This window comes from Copadichromis virginalis, linkage group LG5 (assembly GCF_057382275.1).
Source record: "Copadichromis virginalis isolate Kocher_CV1m ecotype Utaka linkage group LG5, C_Virginalis_male_GT1.1, whole genome shotgun sequence".
Classification (NCBI taxonomy): Eukaryota; Metazoa; Chordata; class Actinopteri; order Cichliformes; family Cichlidae; genus Copadichromis; species Copadichromis virginalis.
In genome coordinates, this window is record NC_140622.1 from 1,531,193 (window position 1) to 1,546,803 (window position 15,611).

General features: G+C 43.2%; 1 protein-coding gene across 1 annotated transcript in view; it reads right to left on the reverse strand.

Moving 5' to 3' along the window:
• The window catches only part of cntn2 (contactin 2), a 76,901-nt gene that overhangs the window by 60,689 nt on the left and 601 nt on the right, over positions 1 to 15,611 (reverse strand). The window lies entirely within an intron of this gene.

Here is a 15,611-nt window from a genome sequence, read left to right on the forward strand (position 1 = left end):
CATTGGAGAGACCAAACAGCCACTTCACAAGTGCATGGCACAACACAGAAGAGCCACCTCCACAGGACAAGACTCAGCAGTCCATCTGCATCTAAAGGTCAAAGGTCACTCTTTCGAGGATGCCAATGTTCACATTTTGGACAGAGAGGACAGATGGTTTGAAAGAGGAGTGAAAGAAGCATCTATGTCCACTGTGAGCGACCATCTTTGAACAGAGGCGGGGTTTACGACACCAACTCTCTGCCATCTATAATCCAGTTTTGAGATCCTTCCCAGACGCCTTAACGCCCACTCACATCCTGGGCCATCTGACCTCAGGAATTCGCATGATAAGGTGGGGCCAGGTTTCACAATGAACACACCCGAAACTCTGGCTGATTGGGACCCACACCCAGTTTCACACCTTGGCTCAGGTGATTAGAGGATCATCAGGGGTCCTTTTGTCCCTCTGTGGGGGGAAACTCCCACTAGGTTTATATCTGGGACTCTCCACCATTTGACCTTAGAACTGAAGAAGCTTCTCGGATGAGAGGTGAAACGTCTTCAAGCAACTTAAAGAAGTCCAGACTAGGGATGGGTATTATTTAGGTTTTATTCGATACCAGTGCCAAACCGGTACTTTTGAAACGGTGCTCGAACCGGTGCTTAAACAATGGAAAAAACACAAACTTTGTCCAAAAACCTCCCATGTTTAGCTGTTTTCCACTTTTTCTTTGGTCATTTTAGTCTTTTTGGCCAGGGTGAAGGGAGTATCTGCCATCAAACAAGCTTTAATATTTATATTAATAAATGTAAAAGCAACTGAGATAGTATTTTATATAATTTCACTTTTAATCGGAAAAATGAATGAAATGAATGAATGAAAACCTTAAAATGAATATGGTCTAGTACACCCCTTGCCCCCCTTTAGACTCACCCTGTCCGTGTCCATGTAAAACAGGACAGCTGCCCTCAGCCTTCAGTAAGCTGTATATTTAAACCATTCTGGTCTCAGACTGAGTTAACAGTTCCTCTGCGTATTTTAAACACCTTCTGGAGGCTTACTGCAGATTGTTGGCTGTGTAAAACAAATGGTGGTGAATGTAGCAGCTACAAAGTTCACTTTTCTTCACGTCAGAGTTTGTCGATCAGGTGCTTTGATTTTTGTAAAGTTTTAATGGTGATCACAAGAACTGTGCTGCTGTTTTAGAGGCTATTTTCTTTCACTCAGCCTGAGCTCACCATCACAGTGACGGCTCCGCCTCTTTGCGCTTTACGGTGTGTAACAGATACTGGTTCCAAGAGTGCAAAGCTGCAAAAGTGAGTGAGCTATCTGGAGCAAGTACAAACTGATATTAATCTTTAATGGGGCTGTCAAAATTGAGAGCAAACAAAAAACTGCTGTACAATGCCGTCCGCCATCTTAGTTGAATTGGTCACATGACTACATCATATGACTAAAATGCGTCAAACAAAAGCCCCCGTTTTTCACAGTCCACACTGCGATGCAAAAATGGTGTTTTCAAATGTATCCACTTTGGCGAGTGTTTTCAAAACACTCAGTTTTCCTTGACGAAAAATGGCCAAAACGGAGAGAAAAAGATGCGTTTTCAAACGAAAATGTATTAGTGTGGACATTAGTCGCAAATGTTCTATACATGATCGCATTTGCATTGTTAAAATTGCACGCTACAGAGCGTGCACTACAGAAGCATCGAAGCAAAAAAGTTGTGTAGAGAATATTTTAAAATCCAATTATTCAAAGTATGAATGATTGCAGCCCTAGCTTCAATTAACAGTTACACAATCTGTCCAACATTGCTTATCATGTTAATGTTATGAGTGATTGCATAAATATCCGTCGCAATGAATTGAGGGACAATTTTTTTCTCCCTCACTTTTCCTAAAAGATGGCCCAGTTTATTCTATGCTACAGGAAGCAATAAATGAAGCACAGCGGGGTGGCTGTAGCTCAGGAGGTAGAGCAGGTCACCTACTGATCGGAAGCTTGGTGGTTCGACCCCTGGCTCCTCCTTCCTAAACAAAAGCGGCTACGGGAATGTACAGTGCCATGTCTAATGTCATTACAAAAATGTGGTAGCACTGTTTTCTGCCTTATTGAGTGATGAAAATATTGGACAACATGGATGAGTGGTTACAGCAGATGATGGCTATATGGCCTTAATTCTAGTCTTGTGTTATGGAGGTTTTTTTCAAATAAAAAATGTAGGTATTGAGGAGACCTTATGTCTCCAACAATTACAGGTGCTCTTTTTAGACGCACCCAATTCTACAAATATCATTACTAACTTTAGAGTCTAAATTGTGTTTTTCGTCACAATCTCATTATGATGACAGCATTACATGAGGACCCGCTTGTTTACCTGATGATCTTTCCATATAGTTTAATTATACAGTCCATCTCCTCAGCACTCAGTCAAGAGGCCTCCCAGATGAGTGAGGGCAGCTTTAGAGGAGGAGTCAATATGCACATCAGTATATACACTATCTCATAAGAGTGAGTGACCTCTCAGATTTTTGTAAATATTTTAATGTATCCTTTCAAGGGACATCACTGAAGATGTGACACTTTGGTACAATGTAAAGTAGTCAGTGTGCAGCTTGTATACTGTAAATTTGATGTCCCCTCAAAATAACTCAACATACAGCTGTTAATGTCTAAACCACTGGCAACAAAAGTCAGTCCACCCCTGAGTGAAAATGTCCAAATTGTGCCCAGTTAGCCATTTCCCTCCCTGGTGTCATGTGACACGTCAGTGTTACAAGGTCTCAGGTACTGAACTGCAGCACGATGACCAAGACCATACAGCAGTTTAACAGGACAGGTTCCACTCAGAACAAACCTCGCCATGATCCACCAAAGAAGCTGAGTGCATGTGCTCAGCGTCATATCCAGAGGTGGTCTTTTAAAAATAGACGTATGATTGCTGCTGGCACTGGGGAGCTACAGTTAATTGAGGGAACCATGAATGCCAACATGTACTGAAGCAGAGCATGATCCCCTCCTTTCAGAAACTGGGCCACAGGACAGGTTCCAACATGATAACAACCCCGGGCCTTCTCTTGTAAATAGTCACTGAAGCCGAAGGGGTGAGCTTCCCTGTTGTTTTCTGTATAGTTTCCTCCTGTTATTCAGTTAGGGAGTTAGGCGTAGCATTTGTCTTTTGTTTGTTCTTTTCATCACGTAGGGTTTAGTGCGCATGCGCCAACCAGCGTGCAGCCTGTTACAGTCGCTCCTGCTTTTCTCTTAGTTTAGCTCTTTTTTCTTACGTATTCTTTTTTTTTCTGACTTGTATTTTCCTCCGTTTTCTATCTCTTACTCAATCATGTGGATTGAGAGAGTTTTTGTTCTTCTGGTGGCCGTGGAACTGTTACTTTTATCATGGAACGGGACCGCGGCACATCTCCTACACGCACGGACTGTTTACTCCAGAGATCAGCTGATCGCCCTGATGCCGGCCGGCTCGCTGGCCAGGCCCGCAGAAGTGCCCGCAGAAGTACCAGCTGAAATTTGGAGGAAAACACATCGGGGATGCAGAGGTCAAGGACAGAAGAGAAGAAAAAAGGTGACGGTGAGACAGCGGAGGCTCGAAGCGAGGAGGAGGTTTAAACCGTGTCTGCCGTCTATCGTGATGGGAAATGTGCGATCGTTGGCAAGTAAAATCGACGAGCTCTCAGCACTGGTACGGAGTCAGAGGGAATACCGAGAGTGTAGCCTGATGTGTTTCACCGAATCATGGCTGCACCAGGTCATTCCCGATGAGAATGCTTCCGTGGAAGGCTTCCACACTGTTCGGGCGGACAGGGACAGCATCGCTAGCGGTAAGCGTAAAGGAGGTGGGCTTGCTGTTTTAGTTAACAACCGGTGGTGTAACCCTGCCAACATAACAATCAAAGAAAGGATTTGTTGCCCGGACACTGAACTGTGTGCTGTTGGACTCAGGCCGTATTATTTACCCAGGGAATTCTCTCACGTCATCTTGGTGGCTGTTTATGTTCCCCCCTCTGCTAACCCCACAGCTGCATGTGACACTATCCACTCTGCCATAGCTCGGCTACAGACTCAGCACCCGAGTGCCTTTATTGTGATCTCGGGTGACTTCAACCATGTTTCACTGGACAATACACTACCAACATTCAAACAATATGTGGACTGTCCCACCAGGGGAGAGAAAACTTTAGACTTACTGTATGCTAACGTCAAGGATGCATACAGCTCCTCCTCCCTCCCCCCACTTGGTAGGTCAGATCATAACCTGATTCACCTCACCCCCCGCTATGTGCCAATTGTGAGGAGGGAACCTGTGACCACCAGGACTGTCAGGAGGTGGTCAGAGGAGGCCTTAGCAGAACTACAGGGCTGTTTCGAGGTGACCGACTGGGAAACACTCTGTGAGCCTCACGCCGAGGACATCAATGGGCTTACTGAGTGTATCACAGACTACATAACTTTCTGCACCGACTCCATTGTTCCAGCTCAGACTGTTCATTGTTACCCAAATAACAAGCCGTGGGTGACTAAGGACATCAAAGCCCTCCTCAACAACAAGAAGAGGGCTTTCAGAGGGGGCAACAAAGAGGAGGTGAGGAAGGTCCAGGTGTTACTAAAGGACAAGATCAGAGAGGCTAAGGACAATTACAGGAGGAAGCTGGAGTGGAAACTCCAGCAGAACAGCATGAGAGAGGTGTGGAGGGGCATGAAGACCATCACTGGATTCAGGCCAACCAACAGCAGGGGAGCTGAGGGAGGTGAGAATAGAGCCGACGAGTTGAATCTGTTTTTCAATAGATTCGACACCACAGTGTCTGCTCCCACCCCCACAACCTCACCTGCAGTCAGCCTGGAATCCAGAGCCACACCACTGTGCCAGCCTCTCTCTTCACATGTTGCCTCCTGTGAGATTCCTGACACCCCTCCCCCACCCATCACCTTCACTCAATACCAGGTTGAGATGCAAATGAGGAGACTTCACTCAGGCAAGTCTGCTGGACCAGACGGAGTGAGTCCCCTCGTCCTCAAGACCTGTGCCCCCCAGCTGTGTGGAGTCTTTCATAAACTGTTTATGCTGAGTCTGAGTCTGCAGAGGGTCCCGGTGATGTGGAAGACATCATGCCTCGTCCCTGTACCAAAGACGCCACGTCCCAGTGGCCCCCAGGATTACAGGCCCGTGGCACTGACCTCCCACATCATGAAGACCCTGGAAAGGCTCATCCTGGACCAGCTGCGACCCATAGTAAGACCACATCTGGATCCCCTTCAGTTCGCTTATCGTCTCGGAACAGAGGACGCCATCATCTACCTGCTCAATCGTGTCTACACCCATCTGGACCAGCCGGCGAGCACTGTGAGGGTCATGTTTTTTGACTTTTCCAGTGCTTTCAACACCATCAGGCCGACCCTCCTGGGTGATAAGTTAGCAGCGATGCAGGTGGATGCTTCTCTGGTGTCCTGGATTGTTGATTACCTGACAGGAAGACCACAATATGTACGTCTCCCACAGTGTGTGTCTGACAAGGTGATTAGCAACACAGGGGCACCACAGGGGACTGTCCTCTCCCCCTTCCTCTTCACCCTCTACACCACAGACTTCAGCCACTGCACAGAGACCTGCCATCTTCAGAAGTTTTCTGATGACTCTGCGGTGGTTGGATGCATCAGCAGGGATGATGAGACAGAGTACCGGGCTGTGGTCGACTCCTTTGTCACGTGGTGTGAGCAGAATCATCTGCAGCTCAACGTGGCAAAGACCAAGGAACTGATCGTGGACTTCAGGAAGACCAGGAAACACTTGACCCCTGTTTCAATTCAGGGGGTCAGTGTTGACATTGTGGAGGACTATAAATACCTTGGAGTACACATTGACAATAAACTGGACTGGGCTAAAAACACCACAGCACTTTACAGGAAGGGCCAGAGTCGTCTCTATTTTTTGAGGCGACTGAGGTCCTTCAACATCTGCCAGAAAATGCTGAGGATTTTCTATGAGTCTGTGGTGGCCAGTGCGATCCTCTATGCTGTTGCATGCTGGGGGAGCAGGCTGAGGGTCGCAGATGCCAACAGACTTAACCCTTTAAGACCTACCATAGAACCAAGTCCGCCAGAGCTTATATTATATTTTTACATGCTGTGGAGCCATTTTTGGGAGCATTTCAAGTTGCTATACATCAATACAACCATTATAGCCCAGATTTTAATAATATGTATTCATTAAGTGCATAGTAATTACATAAATTGCAAAAAAGTGCAATAAACTACAAAAAAATTTAAAATCGTTTTTGTTTTTTTAACATATATTTCTAGTTAGAGAAATTTAAGAGGCTTATCCCTCAAAACTGTAAATACAAAAAAGTTGCACAAAATAGTTTCCCACCACAGGAAATTTATTTTGAGTGTCTTCATAGTTTTATTTTTGAAATACACCAATTTTTATACACTGCAGGAAAAACGAAAATAAATATTATACTGCAAATTTGCAAAAAAGCAGCATCTGCATCAAAATAAACTATTTCCAGCAGTGCAATATGAGTCCTAAGCATCCCAGAAACGACACAGAAAGTCATAAAGTCAAAGATAACTTTTAAAAAGAGCAGTATAGGCCCTGAGGCCCTGATCGCAAAAAAGACTACATTTCCGCGAAAATGACGTCACTTCCGGTTTCGGCCAGGTAATGGCGGAAATGCAAAAGTTCGCGCTGACGTCTATTCCAACGTAGGAAGTGTTATGAACAGCTGATCGGACCGGCACAGCGTGTTTCTGGAATATTATGTTTCTGTTCCTGCAAGCGCTTTTTATGCAGTTTTTGCAAAGCTTTATGTGGAAGGAAACCGTGACCTAGGACAAGCTGATGGCACAATATGTAAGTACAACTCCTCCGGTTTCATATGCAAAAAAATTTTTGCGCTAGCTTACGTGGTTGCAGAGCTACCGGGATTTAAAAATAGTTACGCATAACAGAGCATGCCCGCTCCGATCGGTTCTAAAGGGTTAATAAACTGATCCGTAAGGCCAGCAATGTTGTGGGGATGGAGCTGGACTCCCTCAAGGTGGTGTCGGAGAGGCGGATGCTGTCCAAGATAAAGACAATGTTGGATAACACCTCCCACCCACTCCATGACATGCTGGTCAGTCACAGGAGCTCGTTCAGTGAGAGACTGAGATTACCGAAAAGCACCACTGAACGACACAGGAAATCATTCCTGCCTGTGGCCATCTCCCTGTACAACGCATCCACTTAACACACTGTTTGCTGCTACAGCTACACATGTTTCTTTTCCAAATATTTATTTATGAGTGACTTATGTATGTATGTATGTATATATATGTATATATTGTACTATTCTTAGTTAGCGTATTGTCTGTCTTGTCTTAATGTTGGTTTAAAATGGAGCACTGTAACAAAAAATAATTTCCCCCAGGGATCAATAAAGTATTCTGATTCTGATTCTGATTTAGGTAGCACCTCCTTTACTGATTAAGCTGGTTTTGTTTGTTATTTTGGCCTTTGTTCACCCCGGAGTCACGCTTCAGTTTAGACCAGGGGTCGGCAACCTTTCTGATGGCGAGTGCCATTTAAAATTTCCTCAGAGGTCAGTGTGATTGATTGCATTAGCAATAAATTAGCAATAAATTTAATAACGTTCTATATGAACAACAACAACAAAAAATCAGCCCGGGCATTTTGACGAGAGACCAGCCCCCCAGGTATTAAAGCCATAAAGCCTTTGAATGAAAACGCTGCTGTGACAGTGATGCACAGTCTTGTTGGTATATGTGTGATTTCTATACATTTGACATCAGATAAAAACTTTGGTTGTAAGATTCAGATAATTATTTATTAAAAGCGAGACATTTTAAATGAGAATAAGAAAGAAAAGTATTTCTTTGTGCCCCCCTCTCCCTTTTAATGCCCTACCTGCCCCCCTGGCAACACTTTGCTAGACCCGCCCCTGCACAGTTACCAGCTGTCAGCTGCTTAGAAAAGGATCCAGGTGATATTTGTCTCTCAGAAACAGTTCATAACTTCAACTCATTCATGTCACCTAAAAGGTAAACCTGTTTCTCCATCACCTGTTCAGCTCTGATGATCCAGTAAGGACATCTCCTGGTTTCATCTTCATGTTTCCCTCTCACCACATATCCAAACCATCATGACCAGCAGCTTTACAGCTGTGGCTCCAGCAAACATCAGCTGATACTAGAAATTAATATTAAATAAATTCTAACAACAGCTGATCAAGCTTAAACGTGCTGCTGTTGTTTAGCGCGACATCCGCTGGTTTCCTCTTTCTGGCGCAAAGTGGGCGATAAACAAACGAGAGAGAAAAGACGATCAGCTGATCATTGATCAGTTTCAGGATTGAAGTAACAACAGGAGAGGGAGGGGGAGAGAATGAGAGGAGAAGAGGCAGCTGTGCAGCAAAGACACAGAATAACTCCAGCTTTGTGCCTTTTCCATTCTAGCTGAAGGACAAACTGTGTTCCTTCTCAGCTCAACATGAAACGCGTAATATTTTCTCTGAATGCGAGACGATTCTGTCTTTTTACAGGACATTTGGCAACTCTACTAACTAACCTTATGAATAAAACAAAGTTCACTATCAGTAACATCATAGCACCACCCAGCTGTATAGAAACTGCTAGCAATAACATATAACATGCTAGCTAGCAACGAAAATAAACTCCACCTAAACTTGGTTTATATCTGACCCAGAGAGACTGCAGGTCATAACTTCTTACCTGAAGTTCAGTTCACCTGACGCTCGGACCGGCAGCCGCCTCGGGTCTCTGCTCCTCCACCTGCTGGCCTCCACCACTTGTTACTGAATCTGAGGAAGCTCCACCACAGCCACCATCAAACAGCTGAGTTATTTTTACACACCGGCCAGCATCTGGCCGATCCACCACCTTTCATTGTTTATACCGTTACAAAAAAAATAAAATAAAATCATCGGCCCACCGTGCAAATGCCCGGTGGGCCGATGGCCAGTCCAGCTATGGTCGTGCCATCAGTTAACCCTTCGCGTGCCAACTGTGGCACGCGTGCCTAGGGTTGTCGACCCCTGGTTTAGACAACAAACCACTGTTTCACTAAGAAATCGTTTTCCCCTGTGTATGGTTTTGGGGACCAGGGCGGGGTCACTTCCTGTTTTTTCTAACTCTTATGTTGCGTACCAGTATCCCTAGATTGGGGCGTAACACACATGAATATTGCTGTGTAGTATCACACAGCAATATTCCCCACCTCACAACAAAACTTTATAAATTGTAGTTTAAATATAATTTTTTAAACAAAAACTGGAGTGAAAATATACACATGAGAAAAGCTTCACCGCCGTGATGGATTTTTAACTTTAAGAAGCAGTTTGTTATGGCTTTAATAAGTGCATGGTGCTTTTTGAAGTTTTACCATCGTTTACAAGTATTTGCAGACAAATATGGAAACTACAGACAACCGTAGCAATCTGTTAGCAACCAAAGGAATCACAAGGATGTTTTTGCATAGCACCTTACTTGCAACCAACTTCCAGAGCAAAACTGTAAATATCATGCAGGATGTGCCCAACAGGTGCAGTGTCACATGATAGTTATTACTATAATGCAAGTCAAATGAAACAGCAATGTTTCAAACAGCTTGACAAATACCAGCACAAACTGTTCTCTATAGTGCAGTGGCTGTCTTTAGTGTGTCTTTAACTGTCAGATATGGAAACTCCTACATCCCCTCGTTCTCGACTTCATTCGCCTGTGATTGATTTTATTAATCAATGGCATTCACTAACACCGTTTTAACAGACAGGGAGAGATGGGGTTGCTGGTTATCTACAGATGGGAAGCTCTTATTTCATCATTAAGAAGTGATGAGATTTTCAATATAATGCACAACAGCCAAACAATAAGCACTGAAATGAGAAACACAAAAATGCCTCATTTCAACGTTTTCCTAAAGTTGGGGAAAATACAAGGCCGAGGACTATTTATATACCACTGATCTGTAAATACTTTGATTCATGGAAAGGGGACCGTGTAACATCACAGCCAGACACAGATATTTGAGCAGGGTTTGGAAGTTGTTGGCCTTACGTGTGGGATCAGGGACCCATTTAAATGGTCGTCTCATGTGTGATAAAGAATCTGTTGCAATGGTAATGATAATCTGGGCCAGCTGTCTGAAAGGGTTATTTTGGGCCTCAGAATGACTGTAGCGATTCATCAGAGATGTGCAGAGCGCTGAAGGAGAGTTTAAAAGATGCAAGTGGTTCACAGTTTACTGCATTTTAAAATGAAATCCATACATTATTAGTAAAACTAATGTTAAGAGTAGTGCTGTCAGTGTTAGTCGTTAAAATGACGTTAACGCCATAAACGCGTTAACGCAGCAAATCTCCGTAAGGGAGTTAGCCAGGATCGCCCCGTGCTTGGGGCTGCATGGCGTCAACGCGTTAGCGCGGTTAGCTCGTTAATGTGTTAGCGCTGTGCAGCCCCATTCACGGTGCGATCTGCGTCATTTTAACGAGATTAACGCTGACAGCACTAGTTAAGACATCTAAGTAATACATTTTGTGTTTATTTGCTGTAGCTTTTTTAAACTCTCCTTCAGCGCTCAAAACTGACCTCAGAACAGCAACGTTATGTCTACGTTAAGTATTGGTGAACCACAAGGGTCATCAAGTTCACCGTTCGCCGACAGTCATGGGATGGTCAGTCTTCACTGCAGATGTGTTAGTTTCTGTTAGCCTGTTAGGTTAACACTACAGGCCCAAATTGTGTGTTCTAGCAAAAGTAAACTGAAAGACTTTTTGTTCTTTCCCAACATCAGTCAGGATTCAGAAAACAACACAGCACAATAACTGCTGCTGTTAAAGTGGTTAATGACATCGTTGATTCAATGGACTGCAAAACCTCCTGTGCTGCTCTTTTTCTTGACTTGACCATGCTATTTTATTACATAGACTAAACAATATTGGTCTATCTGTAAATGCTGTAAGTTGGTTTTCAAATTACTTGTCAGCAAGAAACCAGTGTGTCCATGCTGCTGGGTCTTCTTCCTCTTTTCTCCCAGTATCCAAAGGAGCTCCGCAGGGCTCCATATTAGAGCCATTGCTATTTCCTCTTTACATAAACAACCTTTGTGATAATTTGTCAAATGCAGCATTTCATCTTTATGCAGATGATACAATTATTTATTGCTCATCTCCTTCAGTAGCACAAACCCTGCAGTTTCTGCAGTCTGCCTTTGATGTCGTTCAGTCCCATTTAACTCAACTTAAGTTGGTGTTAAATGCAGAGAGATCCAAGTTCATGTTATTCTCAAATGGCAAAGAGTTGTTAGCTACGTCTCCTAAGATTAAAACAATTCAAGGAACTGAAATTGAAATGGTCACATCCTACAAGTATCTAGGGATCATTATAGATCCGAATTTGTCATTTAAGACTCACATCCAAAGGCTTGTGTCGAAGTTAAAACTAAAACTAGGTTACTTTTTTAGAAACCAATCCTGTTTCTCCCTCCAAGTGAGAAAACATTTGATTCGTGCAACCTTTTTACCTTTATTGGATTATGGTGACCTGCTTTTTATGAATGCACCTGCCCACTACCTAAAGAGGTTGGATACTGTGGACCATTGTGCTTTACGTTTTATTACTGGCTATGGAAATCATGTACATCATTGTTCTTTGTCTGCTGCTGCTAAATGTCCATCTTTGCATATTCGCAGACTCTCCCATTGGTTGATCTTTATTTATAAATCTCTCCTTGGGCTGGTTCCATCTTATTTATGTGTTTATATGTGTAAAAACCACAACCAATACAGCCTTCATTCGCACAAAATCATACAATTGATTATCCCAAAAATCAGAACAGTATTGGGGAAAAGGCTTTTAAATACGCTGCCACTGCTTCCTGGAATAATCTGCAGGAGGAACTGAAATTATCAGAACTGGTTACCTTGGGAGAGTTTAAGTCTGTCTTAAAGGAACGAGAGAACAGGGCCCTGTGCTTCGTACGTCGCTTACTACATCCAAGATCAAATGAAACATCCAAGACCAAATCATCGCGCTAACTCTGAGCTCGCTATTCCGGTTCCCCGAACACACCTGCTGTTGACGATTAGTATAGCTGGATGAAGTAATGTGAGATCACTGGGTGGCCCAACAGGGGCTACGCATCGATAGTAGAAACATTGATCGGCAACCCTTTGATTGGTCGGCGAAAATGTCGAAGGAGCGCGCTCGGTATTTTTCGGCAGCAGAGCAAGAACTCTTGATTGAGAGATTTCAGGAGTTTCAGAGTTTAATTAAAACGCAAGGGAACACTGCAAAGGCTGCAAAAGCAAGGAGAGAGGGCTGGCAGGAAGTTGCTGACAAATCAAACTCGTAGGTAATTCAATAATAACAATAATAATGGAGTGGATTTATATAGCGCTTTTCAAGGCACCCAAAGCGCTTTACAATGCCACTATTCAGTCACTCTCACATTCACACACTGGTGGAGGCAGCTACGGTTGTAGCCACAGCTGCCCTGGGGCAGACTGACAGAAGCGAGGCTGCCATATTGCGCCATCGGCCCCTCTGGCCAACACCAGTAGGCGGTAGGGTAGATTTATCATATCACACCATATTATCCAATATTATATTACATTATATTATATTATAATATGTTATATTATATCCCCTTTCACATGAGAGCCACAACAGGACCCACTAGAACATGGGAACAAGTAAAAGTGAAATATAAGAATATTCTACAGAATGGTAATATTTATCACTTATATTGCTTGTCGTCTCTTGGAAAGAGACCCTGGAATACTCTGTTAGTTTGTTCATAACAGCAACCAAGAAAAGGGCAGAGCAATAAAAGACAGGTGGTGGTCCTGCACCCCCTCGTCAACAAGTTGGTTAAGTAAATAATACCCTCACGGGAAAATCGATATCTCTCAATGAGCACACTGTCGCGCTGAGCTAAAGGATCCTGTCTGTCCCGCAATATACGCTGAATTCTGAGGACTCTCATTATCAATCTTGCACCTTCCGCAATGGGTGGCTCGCGTATACGGACAGGACATGGCTGCGACAGACTTCCCAAATCCACCTTCGCTTTTATAGCCGTGGTCTCTCATCTTGATTACACGAAGTAATTTACAATTACTACTCTGAAATATGGATTACATCTGTAATAATCACATACATGTAATAGAATGTTAATAGTACATTTCCCTTTTTTAGGGAATGACCTGTATGTATCTGTGTGAAATCAATAAAAGGATCAAGTGCTGCATTGTCTTTAGTTACATTGATGTTATTTATTTATGGTGAAACAGTGGTGGAATATCGCTGTTGCTTTCGTATGAATGACGCGGGCATACCTGCGTGGCCGCGATCTAATCCTGTTTACATAAAGAAAACCTGCTCCCGAGCAGGTTTACGCTTACGGCTCTGTTGCTATGACAGCAAGTCCCGGATGAGCTTCGGGGAACCGAACGATCCAAGATCACGTGAAATCGTCAACAATCTCATCCAGCTAACTCACTTAGCGCGGTACGAAGAACAGGCCCCAGCTCTTTTACTCAGTGTGATTGTTTTTAATGTACTCTTAATTTGATCTGTTATTGTATATTTTACACATGTTGGTGTGGGATACTGTATTTGTTTTAAATCTTATATACCTATGTGGTATGTGACTTTTGTTGCCATGATGCCAGGTCTCTCTTGAAAATGAGATTTTTAATCTCAATGAGATTTTTTACCTGGATAAATAAAAGACTAATGATAATAATAGCTGCAGACGTCCTGTACAGGGGTAACTGTACGGGACAGCCTAGCTGTAACTGACTAGGTCTGCGGACAATCCTAACATCCTCTCATGATGCGACCAACTAGCAGCCCTCACAGTTAGCTGCAACCAACAGCCACGCTCGCCCCTGATCCTTGCACTTGATAAAATGGCTAGGTCATACTTTAGCGGTCAGGAAAAGAAGTCCTGGAGATCTGTTTACAGGATTAGAACAGCCAGGAACCATAAAAGATGCATACACGGTTTAATCTTTACCAGTTCACAGGATTAAAAAGGAAACGATTAAATGCAGGTAGGATTTTTTTTATTTAAACAATTTAGCAGGGACAAAGCAAATATCTGAACCAAATAATATGACTCATAAGATCAAATCACATAAATCCTATAAATTCTCAACTAACCAGTTCTGTGCTAATGCTTCTTGTCTACTACTGGACTTGAATTAGTTAGAGTTTACGCCCATGCCTGCAGCACAACAGTCTCCCGGTCGTGCCTGAAGAAGTGAAAATGTGGAAACAGAGACTCAGTACAAAGTCGAGCAACTTCATCAAGGCCTCATTCCAACACAGCAGGATGAGAAAAGACTTTTAGGTCGTAGGTTTATCTTCCAGGACTCCAGCTGTGAACTTTTCTTCAAGAACAACTCATTTTACACATAAACATCACAGCCACGCTGATCTCAAATGGACCTGACCAACGCAACTACGAGATAAAGGTGCAAACTTACAGTTCTAACAGTTCCGTCCTGTAACTGTAAAATATAAGCTTTCTGTTAATTCACAGAAAATGTGAATGACTGAAAAAACCTCTGTCATTATTGTAACTGAGTGATGGATGACTGATACCTCCTGTTCATGATGCTACTGCATTTCTCTCATTCAAAATCATTACTGATCATTTTCATTTATTCTCTTATAATTACCATGCTCACCTCATACGGCTGCATCCTGAGCCTTTTATGCAGACGGACTCAGGTGGATGAGGTTTATTTATATGTGTTTAATAAGTATTCATTTGTTTGGTGTTTGAAAATAGCCGTGTTAGTTATCTTATTATAAACAGTAAACATGAACAACAAGAACATGATGATAAATTTGTATTTTTTACACATCAGCATAGTAAAAAGTGCCACAGTAATAAAACAACACATGTAAGATGTGTAGGCCTGTGCCACTGTACAGGCGTCCCCCTGACACCGAGTACCAGAGAAATACTTCCTTAGACACTTTAGTTTGTGAACTTATAGCCATAAATTACAGCTGAAAGATTAAGGTAAGGTATAAAACAAGTTTTCAGCAGGTCTTCAAAACCAAGCACCGATTCGGCCAACTTGATTGGCTGAAGAAACTTATTCCAAAGTGCGGCTGCCTCTTTTTAAAACAAGAGCGTCCAACAGTTAAAAAAGACTCAGAGCAGATGATCAGAGGAACTGAATGCTGGAGGAAGGTCTCAGTAGCTGATATATGTGGGAGCCGGTCATGTAGGGATTCATGTTATTAATTACATTTCACAATGAATTTCACTTGCAGCCGCTGAAGAGATAAAAGAATAGGCGTGTTGTGTAAGCAGCCTCTGGATGCCTGAGGAGGACTGATACATGTGCAAAGTGATTTTTGTAATGGTTCATGGATTCAAATTTCAAATGCTGTTCAAAAGTTCCAGATTCTTAGCAGATGCCTTTATAGTGGTGGGAAGAGCGCGATGTAATGGCTGACCATCATTAGAGAGCCTGGGAGCCACAGGAACCTCGGTTTTCTTGGATGGGATTTCGGGAGATTACTGGGCTGTTTTTCTGCTCCTCATGCCCACCCTACTCACTCT